Source organism: Capricornis sumatraensis, chromosome 9 (assembly GCF_032405125.1).
Source record: "Capricornis sumatraensis isolate serow.1 chromosome 9, serow.2, whole genome shotgun sequence".
Taxonomy (NCBI): Eukaryota; Metazoa; Chordata; class Mammalia; order Artiodactyla; family Bovidae; genus Capricornis; species Capricornis sumatraensis.
In genome coordinates this window covers 32,884,531-32,901,296 of record NC_091077.1, presented here as the reverse complement: position 1 = coordinate 32,901,296, position 16,766 = coordinate 32,884,531, and the positions used below count along the sequence as shown (strand labels likewise).

Below are 16,766 nucleotides of genomic sequence, written 5' to 3'. Positions count from 1 at the left end.
CACTAGGTCTCTCAAGAGGCAGGTCAGGTGGTCTGGTATTCCCATCTCTCTCAGAATTTTCCACAGTTTATTGTGATCCACACAGTCGGAGGCTTTGGCACAGTCAATAAAGCAGAAATAGATGTTTTTCTGGAACTCTCTTGCTTTCTCGATGATCCAGGGGATGTTGGCAGTTTGATCTCTGGTTCCTCTGCCTTTTCTAAAACCAGCGTGAACATCAGGAAGTTCATGGTTCACGTATTGCTGAAGCCTGGCTTGGAGAATTTTGAGCATTACTTTACTAGCATGTGAGATGAGTGCAATTGTGTGGTAGTTTGAGCATTCTTTGGCATTGCCTTTCTTTGGGATTGGAATAGTGAGCCTTCTAATACATAAAAAAGATACCTCTCTACTTTTTTTTTTTTTGTCTTAGCAGTATGTTCAGTGAAAAGTTTTTATATTTTTGAAAGTAAATTATCCAAGTGTATTATATGACAATGTTGTTAATACAAGTCAAAAATTTTCCAGTTTTCTGCAATTACATAAATGATTTTTTTGTATAATGACTATACCTGGAAACTTTCTGTCTTACTTATTAGTTGAGGTAATTGATTTGGAAATTAGAAGAATTATCTGCATAGAATTAAATGGCAGTTATGTCATTTTCAAATATGGAGACAGTTTTCTTTCTTCCTTTCTGATCTTTTATTTATTTTTTATCATCTCATTTCATTGCCTAGAACCCACAGTATATGTGACATGTATGCAGTGTTACTGGTCTTTAGGAGGGAAAATTCAATACTTCACCATGATATATGGTCCTAGCTGCATTTTTAAATAAGTTTTTGCAGAATGAATGAATTATTTTTTAGTTCTCTTTTTCATCATGAATGTGAGTTGAGAGGGGTTTTTTGTGACTATTGAGATAAATGTAAATTTTCTCCTTCATTCCATTAATATCTTGTATTATATGATATTAAAATGTTAAACTAAATTTGAATTCTAGAAATAAACCCAGTTTGGTCATGACATACTTTTTTTTTAAATTTAGAACTCAATATGCATCTTAGATTTGTTTTTTCAATCTGCTTAATGTTTTATTGAAATGTATTTATCAAATTTTTGTATAGGGTTATGATGGCCACATAAATTGTGAAGTGTTTCTTTCTCTACAATCTTTAAACATGTTTTTTTGTATGAAGTTGCAGTATTTGTTTTTTGCAAGTTTGATAGAATTCACCAGTGGACTGCTATGGAGTTTGTGGAAAGATTTTTTAATTAATTCAAGTTCTATAGTATTTACAATGATACTAAAAGCTTCTGTATCAATATGTCATTTTTGATAAGTAGGTTTTCTACATAATTTTTCCATTTTATCTATGTAATCTAGTTTACTGATATAAAGTTGATCCTAATAGTCTCTTAGTTTAAGTCCAAAGAATCTATAAAACTCTTCTTCTTTTCTGAATTTTGATAATTGTATCTTTCTATCCTTTTCCCTGATTGGCTTATAAGGTTGATTGTATTTATTTCATTCTCATCAAATATTCTCCGTACTATTTCTGATTATATTTTATAATACTATATTTAAATCTTCCAGTATTATATTTATTCGACAGTTATACCTAAGGCCAAATCAAATATACTATATGTCATGGCAAAAAAAAAAACCCACTAATTATAATAATATGGTTCTTGTTCAAGATTTTAAAAATAATGATTGTTGAATCATGTTTAGAATTTATAAGTTTAAACAGATGTCTTCATTATGGTGTTAATATTTATTAACAAATGATAATACTTCTACATTTCTACATTAACAAATGATAATCATTTCTACAAATGGTAATATTTCTACAATTTAACACAAAAACTTGAGCTCACATTACATATTCATATGGATATATTTCTTCCTAAAATATAAATTATTTTTTAAGTTGATGTAGTTTGTAATTAAACCTTATGTAGAAGGCAATTCATTAATAAGCTAGTTATCTTTTCCTACAGAGCATTTTTATTTTATTCATAGTTTTTGTGTTTTAAGATAGTAAAGGGGAGACTTCCATTCATATCTCAGCCTATACTGAGCTATGCATGCAGAGTCATTATTAAAACATAGTTTTTATTAAACCTTTTTTCAACTCCTTGTTTTAGTATTAAAACATCTATTGTTACTTGATACGAAATTCTAATGTAAAAAGAAATTTCATGGAAGAAAAACTGTAATCTAGATGTTTAGAGATAGAGCAATATGGACATATTTTGCTTAGTATTTTGAAAGGCAAATTGTTATACTTAATATTACATGTCTGAAAATTACTTTGAAGCTGCACAGGGAAAATGCCTAAAAGAAATTAATGATTAATTGTGGAGATTTATATGTTCTATTCCATTTAATCATAAGCTAAGAAAGAAATAAGAACAAGGAGGTTATAAGTCTGAAACGGAAGAAGACTCTATGGGCCTAAAGCCATTATTCTAGAAAATAAATCCTGCCACACATCATAGGGAATGAACACAGTAGATTTCAGGATTTAGAAAATGTTTCTTGTGGGAGAGAATCCCATTAAAGTAGATATGAATTACTTCAAAAGAAGGTCCATGGCAGTGTCAACTGCCTTTAACATGAAGAATACTTCCCTCCTCATTTCATTATGTTTATATCAAATTGTGATTTTTGTTTATGATCAATAAGCAATTTCTTCTTAGAACACTGAAAGGTTACATCCTGGTTTGCTCACAGTAATGATGATTTACTGGAATGTGAGTCATCCCTATTTAATTCACCATATTGAGTCATCAATTATCAGAGGCCCTGATGGGTTCGTTGTATTTATAAGTGTCCTTTGGCTAATGGAGGTTTGAGTTCCTATCATAATGTAAGCCAAACATTGATTTTAGTTTATAAGACCCAGTTTCCTCCATCAAATATACTCTTAGTAGGAACCAGTATTACATAGCTTCATTTGTTGTCAACTGAAGGAGAGACTCAATCCAGGAATGAACAGAGATGGGATGAATGGACAATTCTGAGTGCAGCTGATTTTCATGATTAACAAAAAGAAATTGGCTAAGTCTGAAATTAATTCATTAAAAATTTTTCTTTTGTGTTTCTGAAAAAAGTAAATATAACACATTTAACATAGCATATTAATACATGTAATAATCCTTACCACTTTCTTATCCACTAACATTTTAGTTAGTACTCTTATCATTTACTGTCTAAGTTAGTATGCAACTCTTGTTTTCCTTTTACCAAACGTATTATCTTAAAAATCCTCCACAGAGCTTTGCCTTTTTTCTTCTGTGTGGATAGTGTTGGTATTTGTTTCAGAAAATAACTGTGTTTATCATAGTCACATTTATTTCCTTGGGATCTATGTTTTCTAAGTATGTGGTTGTTTGTGACTAAATTCTGACTGAAGGCATTCAGGACTTTAAATATTTAGAATATTTAGAAATTTTAATAACTGATCAGTAACTACACCTTGTCCTCACAAAGACTGTTCTTTTAGCTCAGAATCTTAGCCTCAAAATCTACATGCTTTTTCCTCAGAGAAGCCTGGTTCTTTCTTTTTAAAGTGCTGCTGCTGCTGCTGCTAAGTCGCCTCAGTCGTGTCAGACTCTGTGCGACCCCAGAGACGGCAGCCCACCAGGCTCCCCCGTCCCTGGGATTCTCCAGGCAAGAACACTGGAGTGGGTTGCCATTTCCTTCTCCAGTGCATGAAACTGAAAAGTAAAAGTGAAGTCGCTCAGTCATGTCCGACCTGTAGCGACCCCATGGACTGCAGCCTACCAGGCTCCTCCGTCCATGGGATTTTCCAGGCAAGGGTAAAGTGCTACTTCAATGTAAATCACTGATTTTTTCTTTAATTGGCAGTTAATATCCAAAGTAATCTGCCAAAAATTTATCTTCTGTGATGAATATATGAAGTGTTATATTTTTTTCTATAACAGTGTTTTATAGATCTGCAAATGCAACATTTTCATAGGTGTGAAAGTGAAAGGGAAGTCGCTCAGTCATGTCCAACTCTTTGCGACCCCAACGACTGTAGCCTACCAGGCTCCTCTGTCCATGGGATTCTCCAGGCAATAGTCCTGGAGTGGACTGCTATTTCCTTCTCTAGGGGATCTTCCCAACCCAGGGATCGAACCCAGGTCTACTGCTTTGTAGACAGACCCTTTACCTTCTGAGCCACCAGGGAAGTCAAAACTGAGTGTCTTCTTAAGGCAAGGCATTGTACTAGGTGTAAGATTTGTGGTCATCAATAGAACATACGTAGACTCTATCCTTGTAGAACTAGAGCAAAAAATAGTAAAGAGCTAAATATGTATCCAATTCATTACATTTGTGAAACATGCTATAAAGTTCAATAGTGTTCTATGAGTGTAAAATAGGATTGCCACTTAACATGACTAATTCATCACTACCAGAATCTTGATGCTGGCAAGCTACCAGCATATAAAAAACATAAGATTGGAAACCTAGCTTTGTCATTTTATATTAAGGGTGACATATGAATAAGACAGATTTATCAAAGTCAGAAAATAAGCCTTAAACATAACCTGATAACTGTCCCTTAACTAGTCACTAAAGATCAAAAGGAAATGAGATTGTTCCTGCTTTTTTAAAAATTCATGGTATAAAGAGAAGTTATAAATATACAAATGCCCTGGTGGCTCAGACTATAAAAAGTCTGCCAGAAATGCAGGAGACCTGGGTTCGATCCCTGGGTCAGAAAGACCCTCTGGAGAAGAAAATGGCAACCCACTCCAATATTTTTGCCTGGAGAATTCCATGGACATAGGAGCCTGGCGGGCTATAGTCCATGGGCTTGCAAAGAGTCAGACACGACTGAGTGATTGTCACTCGCTACACATACACACTGGGCTTCCCAGGTAGTTTAGTGGTAGAGAATATGCTTGCTAATGCAAGAGATGCAGGTTCAATCCCTGGGTAAAGAAGATCCCTTGGAGGAGAAAATGGCAACCCACTCCAGTATTCTTGCATGGGAAATCCCACGGACAGAAGAGCCTGGTGAGCTACATTCCATAGGGTCACAAAGAGACACGACTGAAGTGACTGAGCATGCACATACTTCTTTTTGAATATGTTTCAGTCATAAATACTATAGTATTCAGGTTGTTGAATCTATGGATGCACAACAGTATATAAGAAGGAACCACATAGAGTGAGGGCCATTTATAAGTTAGACACCGATTTTTCAACTGTGTGGAGGGTTGTTTAACAACTCTCTCATTGTTCAAGGGTCAACTGTACATTGTGATTCAGCTTCTCCTTCTAACAGATTTTGCCTTTCTCGCATTCTTACAGGCAAACTTCCCAAGAACACTGTCTAGCAAATTTTCTGTTAATAATTCACATTTTCAAAAGGGAACCCTCTTACACTGTTGGTGGGAATGCAAACTAGTACAGTCACTATGGAAAACAGTGTGGAGATTCCTTAAAAAACTGGAAATAGAACTGCCTTATGACCCAGCAATCCCACTGCTGGGCATACACACCGAGGAAACCAGAATTGAAAGAGACACGTGTACCCCAATGTTCATCTCAGCACTGTTTATAATAGCCAGGACATGGAAGCAACCTAGATGTCCATCAACAGATGGATGAGAAAGCTGTGGTACATATACACAATGGAATATTACTCAGCCATTAAAAAGAATATATTTGAATCAGTTCTAATGAGGTAGATGAAACTGGAGCCTATTATACAGAGTGACGTAAGCCAGAAAGAAAAACATCAATACAGTATACTAACACATATGGAATTTAGAAAGATGGTAATGATAACCCTGTATGTGAGACAGCAAAAGAGACACAGATGTAAAGAACGGACTTTTGTACTCTGTGAGAGAGGGAGAGGGTGGGATGATTTGGGAGAATGGCATTGACACATGTATGCTATCATGTAAGAAACAAATCTCCAGTCTATATTCAATACAGGATACAGGATGCTTGGGGCTGGTGCACAGGGATGATCCAGAGAGATGATGTGGGGTGGGAGGTGGGTTCAGGATCGGGAACTCATGAACACCCGTGGCTGATTCATGTCAATGTATGGCAAAACCAATACAGTATTGTAAAGCAAAATAAAGTAAAAATAAAAATTAAAAAAAAAATCAGAAAATCCAATCATAAAAAAAAAAAAAAAAACAAAATTCACATTTTCAGGAAACATGAGCTAAGATAGTAGTAGCATAAATCCCAGAACATCCATTTCTTTAAAATATGTTATTGTTTAAACTTAAAAATAATTTGTGGAGCTTATGACATAGGTAGATGTCAATTGTTTCACAGTAAAAGTAAAAAGTAGATGTGGGAATAATAGTAATATTCCTTTTATACTGAAGAGACAATATTACTTGAAGAAAGACTTGATAAGATGCATATTGCAAATTCTGGAGCTTGTACTGTATAAACTTAAAAATTATAACTAAGCTAGTAAGATAAGACCATGGTAGAGGAAAATGAATAATGAAAATATTTAAATAGAAAGAATTCAGAGACAAATAACAAAAAATATGGCACACTCTTTTTCCTTGGTGCTGCCTGTGGAGGTGGTAGCCATTTCTTTGGCATCATGGCCACCCTCAGACCTCTCATGAAGTCAAAGATTACCAAAAAGAGGAGCAAGAAGTCCATCCAGTACCAGTCAGATTATGTCAGAATTAAATGGAATTGGCAGAAACCCAGTGGAATCGACAGTAAGGTGCACAGAAGATTCAGGGGCCAGATCTTGATGACCAACATTGGTTATTGCTGAAACAAGAAGGCAAAGCACATGCTGCCCAGTGGCTTCTGGCAGTTCCTCATCCACAGCGTCAAGGAACTTGAAATGCTGCTGATGTGCAACACACATTGCTGCGATTGCTCACATCATCTCCTCCAAGAAACTCAGAGCCATTGTGGAAAAAGCAACCTGGCTGGCCATCAGAGTCACCAATCCCAATGCCAGTCTGCACAGCCAAGAAAATGAATAGAGAGCTTGTGTGCACATTGTGTTAAAACCATAAAACTAAAAAATATGTATATATGGGATAAATTGAAAACAAATAGCCAGATCATACTTCAAAACAGCCATATAAATTATTAGATTAATTATAAATGTGCTAAACTTTTCAAATAAATCCAAAGAATATTATACTGAATTTTAAAACTAAATCCAATTGTATGTTGTTTAGAGAAAATGAATTTTAAATATGAAGTTACAGATTGTCTAAGAGAAGGATGGAAAAATGTACAGAGAAGTCTTCAAAACTAGGAGTATTAATAAAGATGAGAAGGAGCATTTCATATTAAAAAAAAGTCAGCTCAACATGAAAATATAATTCTGAAACTCTAATAAGAGATTCATAAACTTATGAAGCAAAAATTGAAAAAGTCTATAAACAAAATTAGGCAAATCCACAATTATGGTTGAAATTTCTGCAGAAAATTACAAGGATATAAAAAACTTGAATAAATTATCAATCAATAGGTCATATTGAAATTTATAGAATAATTCACCCAACAATGGAACAAAGTGTTTTCAAAGAGCACATTAAACAAGTGGAGCATAAAATTGATTAATGCTTAACTGAAAAAATGATATTGAGCAGTTGTTTGGGACATCTTTCATCTAATTTCACATTAAATGGAAGCATGTTATGGGAATGACTCCTTTATGGTTATCCAGACTTTGAAGTACACACATCATTTATTAAAGATTATAGGAGCAATTTCCGGAGAAGGCAGTGGCACCCCACTCCAGTACTCCTGCCTGGAGAATCCCATGGACGGAGGAGCCTGGTAGGCTGCAGTCCATGGGGTTGCTACTAGTCAGACACGACTGTGCGACTTCACTTTCACTTTTCACTTTCATGGATTGGAGAAGGCAATGGCAACACACTCCAGTGTTCTTGCCTGAAGAATCCCAGGAACGGGGGAGCCTGGTAGGCTGCCGTCTATGGGGTCACACAGAGTCGGACACGACTGAAGCGACTTAGCAGCAGCAGCAGCAGCAGGAGCAATTTCATTTTGAAAGCAGGACTTTCTGTCTGGTTAATACTATGGTAGTACTGACTACATTGGAGAAGGAAATGGCAACCCACTCCAGTACTCTTGCCTAGAAAATCCCCTGGACAGAGGAACCTGGTGCAGGCTACTGCCCATGGGGTCGCAAAGAGTTGGGCACGACTGAGCAACTTCACTTTCACTCACTTTCATTGACTACATTAGTTGGAAATGCCCTATGACTATCTATTCCTTAACTGGTAGGGCATATTTTCTCCAATGTTGGATACCTCAGATACTTTGTAATGTTATGTAAAAAATTTCAAGGAATTTTATGCAATTTTTAGCTTGTTACTTATATGTGATTATCCTAGAAAACAATCTCTTTCCCCTCAAATTCACTATTTATCTATTAATTATGTTTAATTTTAGTACTTCCATATTGAAGAATGGGCTTAGAAGTATACAGCCTTTTGATTATGTGATTTTTTAGAATGAATGGTTTGTTTGGTATATTCCCTAGCATCTTCTCCCTGGGCTCTTAAGTTGCATTTATTTTGGGCAGTTCATGTGATGATGTTTTTATTTTTATAGCCTATTTAGTAGTTTCATCCTTTAAGATAACAAAAATTTTGTTTGACGTTTTCTTAAAATAATTGTGGCATACCAAACAATAAATTGAAACTACTAGGCACACAGCATTTACAAATATCAAAAAATGTGCTGAGCTACCTAGGGCACAAAAGAACACTCTATATGAACCCATGTATATTCTATTACAGAATAGGTAAACCTAATCCATAGTAGTAGCATGTCAGTTATTGCCTAAGCCAGAGGCGAGAGTGCATAAAATGCAAACAAGGGAAACTGGTAGGGGATTATCATGGAAATATTTTGTATCTTGATAGGGTTGATGAACATATGAGTGTATACATTTGACAAACTCACCAAATTGTAAATTAAAATATGTGCTTTCCTATCGAATGGAGATCACATTTCAGTAAATTTAATGAGTAAAAACAAAACAAAAACAAAAAGCTATTGTGTCGAAAGAAGAATGGAGGCAGAGGGATTAGCTAGAGTGCTGTGAATAATCTGAACAATGATGGTTTACATAATAGAAATGGAAAACAAGACAGATTTAGGATATATTTTGAAGGCAAATTGTACATGGTATCTTGATCATTTATATGTGTACATTTGACAGTGAGGATTCTGATGGATAATGAGAAATAACAAAAATCCCTGAAAATTTGGCTTAAGTTGGATGGAGTTATTTCTTCAAAAAAGTTAATCTGAGGAAACAGCTAGTTTGGTAGTTGAGTTCTATGGAGAATCAAGAGTTCTATCTTGACTGTGTTAATCTTAAGATGCTTTTTAAAATGTCTGTGGACAAATATTCAGCGGATGTTGGATATATGATTCTGGAGTTGTAGGATATATTTGGATATTAAGGTACAGATGTGGAAGTCACAGTAAACAAGTTCCTAGAGAGCCTAGGACATTTAGTAGTTGAAGAGAAGAGGAAGCAGCAAAGAAGAGATGAAACAGCTAACAGTTCAGATGCTCAGTTACAAGCACATAGGGTCCTAGATGTTGAGAGATGAGAGAGTTTTAGTAAGAAAGGTGAGCAGCTATGTAGAAAGCAGTGGGAATATCTGGTTAAGTAATGAGCGGTAACCACTGGATCTTTGTTTTTGTGACCCTCACAAGGTTTTTCCTCTGGGATAGAAGGGATGAAAACTTGATTGAATTGGATATGAAAGATCTTATGACATGACTCTTTATCAAAAAAATTTACAATGAATTGAGAAGGAAAGGAACAGTGGTAGGAAGATAATTCAGGTCGAGGTCATGGGAGATTTTATTTGATTAGTTTTTAAAAACCCAATATCAGTGCTTAGTCGTATGCTGGTGGTAATATTCCACCAAGAAATGAGAAATGATTGATGCAGGAGAAGGGAGTGTTTGAGGAAAGTCTTTCAGAAGCCATGGGATGTAAACCCCAAGTAGAGGAATTTAATATATAATTTATACAGTATTTCATTTTGGGATACATAACATCATGATAAAAGAATGTATTGATATCTTTGTGCTTAATTTAGAACCAAAAGAAAATCAGCAAAGTAAGATTGGGCTCGAGTTAAGATTTGGTTAACATTCTTTGGAACACATAATTTTCCCAGTTCTATATATTCTTCAGGAATATCTTGCCTTAAATACTATAAAGTGAAAATAAAAAGAATGCATTTTTCTAAATGTCATACTATTTGTGGTTGTATTTACTGAAGGAAAAACCAAACAATTTTATCCTGATGGAAAAACAGATGAGACTGAACAGCAGATGAGACTGTGGAAACAAAAGACAGAATATGAGAATTTGGTTTCAGGGTCTTCTGTTCAAAAGAACAGAGTCCTTCAAAAATCTGCAGCCACAGAAACTGCCATTCCCAGTCCTGTGATCTACAGAGCATGACTATTAGATGTTACAGAATTGGACACCAGTCACTAGTGAAAGACTGAATTTCTGTAGTCAGTTCGTAACATTTGGAGCTAAAGACAACTCTTCACATGGTGGGGTGAATGGAGCCAGTGAAATATTTAAGGGCCAGAGCATGAAGTGACTTTAAAATCCCATGAAACAAAGGGTGACTTACATATGAGAAGTAAACATGAGGTTGTGAAAGCCTGAGCTCAAATCTCAGGAAAAAAGAAAGTGAAAAAAGCAAACTATTTTCTCAAATACTTGCATTTAAACTTTTAGTCCTTCCACTGGGGTGACTACCAAAATTGTGAAAGGACATCCTATTCTTTCTGGTAGGTTTGGGAAACTTGGGTCATTCCCTTGCTCCTTCTCCTACCCCCAACAAACATTGTTAACACTAAAACAGGTGTTTCAGTTAGGACCCTGTAGGTGGAAATCACTGAATAAACTAAAAGTGGCTTAAACAACGAGAATAATGTGAATGTGCTATATTGCATGATTGGAAGTCCCAAGGTCAGCTCTATCAGAGTTGGTTACCTTCTTGGCTCCATGGTGTGAGGGTTCCTGGTCACTCTCTCTGGGAGTCTCTAGACTTTCCCTCTTTCAACCCAGAAAGAATACAAATAGCTCCCAACATAGAGATATCACATGGCAGTGGCAAAGGTAGGAACAAGTGAATCCCTATTTTATTTCCCTTTTGTTAGTTATGAGAAAAGCAATCCCAGAAGCCTCTCACTAGATTTTCCTCTTTGTCTTCTTTCTCTGAGACATGATAAGGGAAATGAAATTATTGTGACTGGCATAGACTGATGAACATCTGTCCCTGGAGATAGGCAAGGCCCTTAAAGATTCACAAAAAATTAGCTCCTTCATAAGCTGGGTTTCTGCCAGCAAAGCAGATAGGATGACTGTGATGGCTAAGGGGGCAATGCATGCTAAATGAGTAGCAGAGTGACTAGTGCACAAAGGCATTTAGTTAATATTAAATGTTCTTACTGTTTTATCAAGCTGTTCTTATGGGAAATACAGAAGGAGACCCTAGCCTCACAAACTACATTTTCTGACCTTCATCCAAGCTGTCCTCAGTAGTATAGTTAGCCCTAGCTGGCTTTACTTTCTTTCTTTGGAAATCTTTTGTTACCCTGTTTGTCTCACTCCAACAGTTGTAGGTAATGAGTTGTCTGCCTCATTGATTTTCCAAAATTTTGCATATTGTAGCCAAACTGATCTTTCTAAAGGAAGATCTAATCATGTCACCATCGTCCTTAGCTTATCACAGTTCCTCATTGTATTACATCTGAAGGCTGAACTCTTCGGAATCATGTCCATGTAGTTGGTCTTCAGTGCAGGTGGAGGGTGGCTCCTCTGCCTTTTGGTTCTGCCATATGGAACATACAGTCTCCTTGGGGCAGGAGAAAAACAGAAGACTTGCAAGTAGGGTCTCCATTGTCCACAAATAGTCAGGTGCCCAGCCCATCTGTCAGGGTCTGAGAAGTGCCATCTTGCTTTCACCCTGAACAGGGGGAGGACATGCTTTTAGGCAACACTGTTGCAATAGATGCAGAGATGTGCCTCCTAGGTCCCCCTTCAAGGAAATACTTGCTGCCCAACTGCAGAGAATTCATGTCTCAGCAAATGGGAGCTGGGAGCTGCCTTGTCTGTCGTCATGTCTTTCCTGGGACAGTCCACTTGTAACTGAGTGAGGCAAAGAGATAAAGACGTGGCCATTTTGGGCCATGTATATAACTCTGAAAGGCACTGCTCGCTCACAAATTCTCTGCTGGGCTGGCCAGGGCTTTCTTGTGCTTGCCTTGCAGTTTGACTTCTTTCTCTGCTTTATTATCCTATTTCACCATTTCTTTCATATGTTTTGATCCCTCAAGAACATCTTGTATCCCATACTCTGCTTGGTATTTGCTTCTGTAAATTACAATCTGCGACAACTAGTAATTCCTAGCAGAAAGTCCTTTAATGCTCAACTTTCTTTTCTACCTCAGTAATCATTACCTAACTTGAATATTTTTTGCTCCAGATGTATAGAGTTCCTGAGTGTAAGTACCTAAGTGCTGCTAAGCATTGTTCTTTTTTTTTTCTCTTTTTCACTCTCTCATTCTCTCTAAGGCTGCCAATGGGTAGATAAATACTTAGAAGAAAGTCATCTGCCCAGGCCCAGTAGGTACTAAACCAGGGAGTTCAGACTCAGATCCTCCTTTGCCCTTTACAACTTTATAGCCTGTTTCCTTTAAACAGTTCAAACCACCACTGACTGGACCATCCTTTCCACCTTCCCTTTGAGGATCTCACTGATCGTCACTCAGCTCAGCAACAGTAACTCCAGAAAACTTCTAAAATTATCCCCTCTCCTTGCATGGGCTGTATTCCTGTGTTACTCTGATAGCTAATAGCCCAACTGTTTATCCCCATCTTGGTACTTATCAATACTGTATTATAATCATCTTTGCCTGTCTAGTATCTCTAATGGCTAACCAGTACCTGGTGTATCCTTCTTTACCTACTTCTCAAAGGGATTTCAAGTGATTTAGTGTTAGCCCATAGTAGGTACTGAAGAGCATTTATTGAACAAATTCAATAATGCTCTTTTTTTTTCATCTAGCTTTGTGCTCACTCTATTATCCTAGGTGATTCAGTTAAAAGAGGAAAGAATAGTACCATTTCTAGAATGTATGCAAAAATCATCTGCAAGTCTAAAGGAATTTAGTTCATTTATATTTCATTTCTGGTTCTGATAGTTGGCCATACCTGTGGCTGACTACACGGTGTGACATAGCACCGATAGCTTGAGAAGGGCACAGGTATCTAGTGGATGGAGAGCTCTTCCTAGACAGAACTATTTTCTGTTCTTTTTTTTTTTTTTTTCCTCACAAATCCACGTTCAACATCTGTGGCATGCAAGGCTCCTTCAAGTTTTAGTATCTCAGTCAGTTTAGATAATCATTTTCAAGATGTATGTGTGTAAGAGGAATTATGGCATATGAGTATTCACATTCTGGTTCTCTTCCCTGCCCAAAATACTCTCCTCATTCATTTTATTAACATATTAAGCAGATGAAGGGAGAAATATTCTAAGTAAAATCTCACCCCAGGTAAGATGAAGGTGAGTGTGGAATGATGATGGAAGTATAGATGTTTATATTGATTTTTGATTATTATATATCTTTCTACATAAGATTTATTTTTTGGCTTGTGAAGTAAGTTGATTAAACATTTCTTGTGAGTTTAATAATCACCATTTGCAGGAGGGAGAATGGGGGTGATCTGCAAACTCCATGGTGAGAAAAAGTGGTATCAGTGATGAAAATGCAACCTACAGTGGGATCACTTCATATTCCTTGATGGTGGTGTCATTGTGGAAGTTAATCTCAAAATATGAAGTGAGAGGAAAACATAAGGGTATAGTATCTAAGCACTGTAATTGGATAGCAAGATGAACTATTGCCTGTTTAAAAATGCATCAGGGTTAGGAGGATAGGAAGAAATAGAAATTAGTCAAAAAGAACCTGAACATTATCTGTTAGAAAGAATGCTGCTACTGCTGCTGCTAAGTCGCTTCAGTCGTGTCCAACTCTGTGCGATCCCATAGACGACAGCCCACCAGGCTCCCCCATCCCTGGGATTCTCTAGGCAAGAACACTGGAGTGGGTTGCCATTTCCTTCTCCAATGCATAAAAGTGAAAAGTGAAAGTGAAGTTGCTCAGTCGTGTCCAATTCCTAGCGACCCCATGGAATGCAGCCCACCAGGCTCCTCCATCCATGGGATTTTCCAGGCAAGAGTACTGGAGTGGGATGCCATTGCCTTCTCTGATTAGAAAGAATAGTATGTACAAAATCAAAAGCTGTATGGGGCTTATATTCATTTGGAAGGCACTGATAATAAACACTGAGCCTGGTAGATATTCACTAACCTTTTATATCAGAGATCCCCGAGTCTCCATGATTCACTCTCTGAAGGATTAGTACCTGGTGTAATTCAGGGCACCTCAAGGATTCTGAATTCATGCAGTCACTAATGTTCTTCCTGATTGATGAGTGTCATCCTGATTGTCACCTCTGATATGCATGAATCTTTAAACAGAGTTTCTCCCTGTAAGCAGCAAAAGCCTCAGACATTTTATTAAATTAAATTTTAATAGAATAAATCCATTTTAGTGTCCTTTCAGTGAATTCAGAGTTCCTGAAGTAGGAGGTGATTAAATTAATTAAATCTGCTTGCCAACTGCCTGCTGTTCCCAGGTCTCATTCCTTTAAGGCACAGGGCTGTGGCCTTATCTCCTCAGCAGCTCATCCAATAGATCCTGGATGTCTTCCTCTGTCTTATTTTGGAAAATTCTTTCTGTAAAGTGACTTTCATCCATCATCTCCCCTTATCTGGCAGCAACACCTCTGTCAAGGGATTCTACTTTTCCTGATGTACATAGTGCCTACTGACAATACTAATTTTTCTTCTGAACAGATAAAGAGAGATAAAGAACGCAAAAAGACATGAAAAATACTTTTTTTTTTTTTACTGATTTTTAAACTGAAGAACAAATGACATTGTCCATGTTGTACAATCAGAATAGCTTCTGCTTTTAAAAATAAGTATCTCAAACTTGATAAATAGCTGATCGTGATAATTTCAGTTGTACTGAAGGTTTGGAAAAATATTCAACCCATAGAATTGTTATACAGGGTATTGGGAGGTACTACATTCTTTTATAATAAAAGTGTTCATAACATAAATGTTTCTCTCTGGTCAAGGAATACTTATAAATGGAGAAATAGTTAATGCTTGATAATTGCTATGTTGGAAAAAAAAAACTTCGATAGTTACAAGTCCATTAAGAATCTAAGTCTACAGTGCACCCAGAGTGTACTTTAGAGTATTATTGTTTGGAGAATGAATGAAAATTACTCTAGTGGAAAAAACAACTGAACCACTCTAAAAAGAATCAGGTTGGAGATTATAAAATCCTCTATGGAACAAACAGTACTTTATTAAAAGCCAGAAAGAGTCTTTTATCAATGGGCACATAAAAAAAACTGCCATTAATCTATGATAGTGATGCTAATGAGATCATAATTTTCCAGGTAGAAATTTCATTTATTTCACTGCATGAAAAGGGAGGATTTCTAGCATTTTTATTTCACTCTTTGTTGCAATATGCTTTGAATAAGATAATCTCCTTTATTTTTCATAGAAAAATAAAAAGCATGTACATTGCGTACGCAATTTAAAATATAAATTTCAATGATTTAATTTTAATTGCTGTGAAATATACAAATATAAAGACATGACATGAGAACCTATGTTGTCCTGCACAGTAGTTAATAACTATGTCCTATAAATGAGTATGACCAGGAGAATTCCAAGTTGTGGCAAGGTGGGCAAGGTGAAGCTTACAAAAAACATTTGCTCAGTTGTAGTCCAGTAGAAGCCAGTTCTCAGGTGAATGTCAAAGTCAGGCCATATTTCACAGCAGTGACAGCCTTTTCACTCCATTTTTGCATACTCTTCACATTTCTAAAAGAATGCCCACTGGGTACCCCTTGCTGCCTTCTGAATTTTTTCTTTCCCTTTTGTTTTTCCTTCCATGTGGCTCCCCTTCCAATTTTCTTTCCATTCTTCAAAGTAGTATCTACCACCTACTCTGAGTTCAGCCATATCCTGAACCAGAGGGATAAAAAGATAAATAAGTCAGCCAATTATTGTTTGCAAGGGGTCTTAATTTTTGCCTCTCTCCTCAGTTTACAGTTACATTTGCTTCCCCATCTATCACAATAGAGCTTCAAACTATTGAAGTTTCTGTAACTTTCTTCTTCTAAATCAAAAAGTTACTCGTTTCTTTTTCCATTAGATCATATTAGAAATATCTCATATTTACGGGCAAAGGATATTAATGGAATAAGGTTGTCCCTCACAGACAGATTTTCATATTTTCATCATCCTGGGTTGCGTTTACCATTAAAAAATGTATCAACCAGTAAGAATTGTGTGCTCTAGCTAAGAATCTTTTTTTTTTTTTTTTTTTAAGGATATAGGTTTTAAGAAAAGGATTTGTGAATGTGTCCAGAGTTGAGCTCATGGAGAGAGACAGTTTGAGAAACAGTTCCTTGGTTTGTTCCCCACTTGGCCATTTACTAATTATATGAAGCTGAGACCCTCAGTTTATTCATCTGAATTCGGTAATAGGGATTAAGGCAGACACAATGTGTAAGGTGTTATCAGTTAATAAGTCTGTGTTATAATTCTTAGGCTATTTATGCCTAAGCTTCTTCTCTTAATGT

General features: G+C 36.4%; 1 pseudogene; it reads left to right on the top strand.

Annotated features, from left to right (window-relative positions):
- The first annotated feature begins 6,584 nt into the window (after positions 1–6,584).
- Positions 6,585–6,984, top strand: LOC138086498 (large ribosomal subunit protein eL32-like; annotated as a pseudogene).
- Positions 6,985–16,766: the final 9,782 nt, after the last annotated feature.